Source organism: Eumetopias jubatus, unplaced genomic scaffold, assembly GCF_037043125.1.
Source record: "Eumetopias jubatus isolate StellerSeaLion01/CBP00866 unplaced genomic scaffold, mEumJub1_p1.0 scaffold_11, whole genome shotgun sequence".
NCBI lineage: Eukaryota > Metazoa > Chordata > Mammalia > Carnivora > Otariidae > Eumetopias > Eumetopias jubatus.
In genome coordinates this window covers 46,804,678-46,809,533 of record NW_028274817.1, presented here as the reverse complement: position 1 = coordinate 46,809,533, position 4,856 = coordinate 46,804,678, and positions in this window count along the sequence as shown.

The window sequence follows — 4,856 nt, the reverse complement described above, 5'->3', positions numbered from 1 at the left end:
ATCTGATTCCTGCTGACTATTCCCACTCCATCTGAGGATGCTTCAAGCCTGACATCTAAAAATCTCACTGGCAGCACTTGAGACTCAGACATTGGGTTTATAATTTGCTCTAACCATTAACCTACATTTTTTCTTTTGTTTCCATAAGGATGCCTCTTATTATACCTGTTTGCTTACTAATCAAAACAGAGTCTGTGATGGCTAACATCACTCGCTATACCATTAAGGCCTTAAATAACTCTCAGATGGCATTAGATATTTTAACTGCACAAGGTGGAACATGTGCTAGCATAAACACAGAATGTTGTGTATATATTCCAGATATCACAAAAATGTAACAGGATTGCTAAAAAATATAGATACTCAAATTGGTGCTTTAAACGAACTCTCTTTCCTTTAGTGGTTGGTTAAACTCCTGGACTGGAGAAAGATTTTAGTCAACTATCAAAGGCTGTTTTTATTGGGTTTCTCTTTCTCATTATAATATTAACCTGATTTTGTTGTCTTTTCTGGTGTCTCCCTGCCTGGTGCCAAGACTCCTTCACCACCATAACTTCCAGCTGACAGACAATCCTTTCTACTCAAGGAGGTTCATATATATTGGATTGGCTACCTCTGCCTTCATTAACTCCTATATATAAGTTCCCCAACTGAGTGTGTTGACCCGTAGGTAGATGAAGCAGAAGAGCGAGGTTCTTGTCTTACAGAGTGGAAGAATGAATCTTATGGACAAAGGAGAGTGAGTAAAGCGATTGAGCTTTATTAAGCAAGGATTCAGAAAAAGCTCTCTGGAGTGAGAGGGGTCCTCACAGGGTTGCCAATGTGGGCCTCCACCGACAGTCTTTTATTTAGAACTGACCAGGGAGCTTGTGGCCTTAACATTGTTGTGACATCTTGGTTTGAGCAAGGACTGGTGATGACATCTTTAATGGCTTACTTCTTCTTTGGGATCTGGTTATTCTTTATTGGTCACAGTGTGACTGCCATAAAAAGACCCCACTTCTGCCACCCAGGGCAGGGTGGTATGGTTTGTTCCCTTATCTCTGGTTTTGTTATGCCTCAGCACTTCTGGGTTTTCTGTGAGCTTGATCACATAGCCCCCTACCTATCTCTCCCTACTTAGCCCCGGCTGTCCCTTACTCAATGAGACCCTTTGGATGTATGTTGGTGGGTCATATACTTGAGGGATGATTGCCAACATGTATCTTGGGAAGGTAGAGATAAAGGAAGTTTCCAAAGGAATTTTTATATGTTAAAGTAGACTTACAGGATCCTGGGGGTCAGGCTAAGATTGCCTTTTGCCCTTAGCAAAGTGTCAATATCCAGGCAGTTGAGTCTCTAGGGGAATGTCACTCTGCCTGTTTCAAGGACTTGTCAATGGGCTGTAAGTGTAAGAAAATTTAATAATTTTTCTTTTGCCTTTGTTTCCCACATCATAGGGACATCTCTTTACCCCTATTCAGCAGAAAGAAGTTACAGAAGAGAAAGCCTTCCACCCTCAGCAACCTTAAAGATTTAAGGGTCAAAATTGTTCAGGGGGGAATGAGGTAGGGAACAAAAGCAGAAGGAAATGTAGATAAAATTAAATTTCCTTATAAGCAGCAACCTATTGACAAATACTTGAGGCAGCCAGAATATAACATTCCTCCAGGAACTCCCAACGGTCTTACTCTTAATGCTTTGCTAGAGGGAAGAACAGCCTTAGCTTGACAATAGCTACGTCCCCAGGATCCTGTGAGTCTTTTTTAGTATATGAAAGTCCTTTTGGAAACTTCCCTTTGTGTTTACCTCCCCCAACTCCAAACCATATAATCAGCCATTCCTCACAACCCCAGTGCAGTTCTTTCTGTCCACTGGTCCCATCTCCATGCTTTATTAAAACCACCTTTTTTACACCAAAGATGTTTCAAGAATTCTTTCTTGGCCATCAGCTCTGAACCCCAACATTTCCACATCACTATGTATAGACTTCAAGGGGTCTCTCTGTGGAAGTAGCTACCCTGATTCTGGTAGAGTCAACCTGGAGCCACTGCCAGATTCTCTGAATTTACCCAAAATTTTAAATTTAAAATTTCACATTTGAATTACATATGGAGAAAATCAAGAGCTTTTCAGCACTTAGAGTTGCTAGGTGTTAATCTGGCCAGGACTGAAGCACTTAGTAAAGAAATTGTTTACCATGTTAACAGTGGGAGCATTGTTAAAGAGATTTAAGGGAGAGGGTATGAACTCCAGAATCTGGGGGTCTGGAGCTGAATGATTCTTTTTACAAACAAAGGCCCTTACCCATAGATCCTACCAGAAGCTTCCTATCTGTCTGCAGCAAGTTAGTTGGGAAACTGAGGGGAGACTCTCAGACTGGTTTCCAGAGAGCAGATGCTAGCTGGTGAGCCTTGTTTACCAAGCCATATCAGGTCTGCCAAGCAGAAAGACCCTGTGGAGAGGCTGTGGGTTGGGAACTCATGACTGTAGCTGTTGTGAGATGATCCAGGGCTCCAGACCTGCCAAGCAGGCACCTGCTCCCAGCATTGAGATGAGGAGAGAAACCAAGCAAACAAACAATCCCATCAACCAGTATTTAACCTCCTGTTGCTGTTCTTGATTCACTGAGGATGATGGAAAAAAGTACTGGAGCAGTAAGGCATGGTTTTTCTATAGGCTACTGCCAAAGAGGTTAAAGTTCCCCCTCTGAAACTAGCCAGTACAAAACATACTCAACCTCACAGTGTGATTAAGGGTCACATTTCAGCCACTGATTCATGGAAATGAAGCTCCTTAAAATTCTGCATGCCTCCTTAAACAAAAAGAAGCTTCAGTCTTCATCCTGGGCTCTTGCCTGAGTCTATATTAGACAAATATGGAAATCCAGTGCAGGATTTTACTTCCACAGTCAGGGGCTGAAGCATTAATTCAAAGACTTGGCCCAGCCAGATGACTAGATCCCTGCTTGGGCCAGTGCATTCACTTGAAATAATTTAGTAGCAGGGGCTTTCACCTCCAGCAAGCATAGGTAAATCCTAGATTAGCAGTCCTTGTCATTCCTAAATGGACTGCACATCTCCTGCTGCTGGGCCTTCATTAACAAACTGAATAAACTGAAGGGGAAATAAACAAGCTTCTTGCCATGAACACATGTGCTCACAACCTCCTCCACTTTCATCTCCTGACTCCTGGGATTCTTACTTCATGCTGAGTTCTCTGAACACTATTTTCCTGTGTCTTTTACAATATGTCCACTTCTCTTACCTCTACTTTCTTCAATTTCTCTCTCTCTTTTTTTTTTTTTTGTTTCCCAACTGCATAGTGTCATCATCTCCCACAGATTTCTTTTTATTTCCTCTGTCTATAGTGGCAATTCATGTTCAAAATAGAGCTTCCTATTCCCTAACTTTTGCCCTCCTCCCAACACAAGCAACCCTAAATAACAACCCATATCATTATAGATGAGGAGAGCAAGGCATGAGTAATTCACAATGCCATCTCTAGACTTAAAGGACTGGACAGCATCTCAAAAAGGATTGGAAAGAAGGAATTGACATGGGCAGGTGGGCAAGGAGTCCTGAGTTTGGTGCTAGCTGGTTGACCTTGACAATTTCATGATAGTTCCCTACACTTCTGTGTTCCCATCTGCTAAAACAACAACAAAACAGGCATAATTTAAATACCAGCTACCTGTTCCTTTCATGGGAGATTCATAAATCAGATACACAAAAGAAAAATTCTCAAAAGGCATAAAGAACCCCATAAATCCCTCTCTGGAAAAGTAGGAAGAGTATTAAATATAGGAGGAGGAGGCTACCAAATTGTTCCCCATGAATCTGTCCCTGATTCTCTTCTCTTATCACTTCATACTCTCTTCATGAAATATCTCATAGCTAAATTTTCAATATATGTGCAATTTCCAAATCTGGATCTCTGGGCCTGACCTCTCCACTTATGTATTTAATTGCATATTTACTGGACATTTCATACACACATGGATGTCCCACAGACATTTCATATTTAATTTATCCCAAATCCCCTCTTCTTTTATTTTTTATTCCATAAAGAGAACCATTATCTATCCAGTTTTCATTGCTAAAAACATGGAGATTAGTATCTTCCTTATATTTATCTCCATTCATTCTACCTCTATATCATAAGCATCTGTCCCTTCCTCTACATGCCCATTGCCACTATTCTAGTCTTGGACATCATCATTTCTCACTTGTGTTACTGCAACAGTCTCTCTCTCTCCCTGTTTTAAAGATTTTATTCATTCATTTCAGGGAGAGAGAGAGTGGGGGGGGAGGAGCAGAGGGAGAGGGATAAGCAGACTCCCTGTTAAGCACAGAGCTTGACACAGGGCTCGATACCAGGACCTTCAGATCATGACCGGAGCCAGACACTTAACTGACTGAGCCACCTAGGCACCTCATTGCAACAGTTTCTTAACTGGCCTTGAACCCTCACCCTTTTCCATGAGCCTTCATATACTTGTCACTGTGTTTTCCTCCACCCCTATTCCGTTCCTCCTTCTCACTGCAATTAAGTACCTAGTAGTGTCAAACCCTGGGCCAGAATTCTATATGCTTATTCCTATTTAATTCTGGCAACAGTTCTTTGAGGTATGCTCTATTATTTTCACCATTTTACAGAGGAGGAAACTAAGGCTCAAGGAAAAGAAGTAATTTGTTCAACAACATAAAGCTCATTTAAATTCAATGGCGGAGCTACCAGACTCAAAGCCCTTGTCCTTTCCACCTCTCTTTTTCTATCATTGCATCTAGGATTCTTCGTTATACTTATTTGGTCCTTCTCTCCCTCCTAAATTGTGTTTTGTCATTCTGGTTCACTAATGTATCTCTAGCACTAAG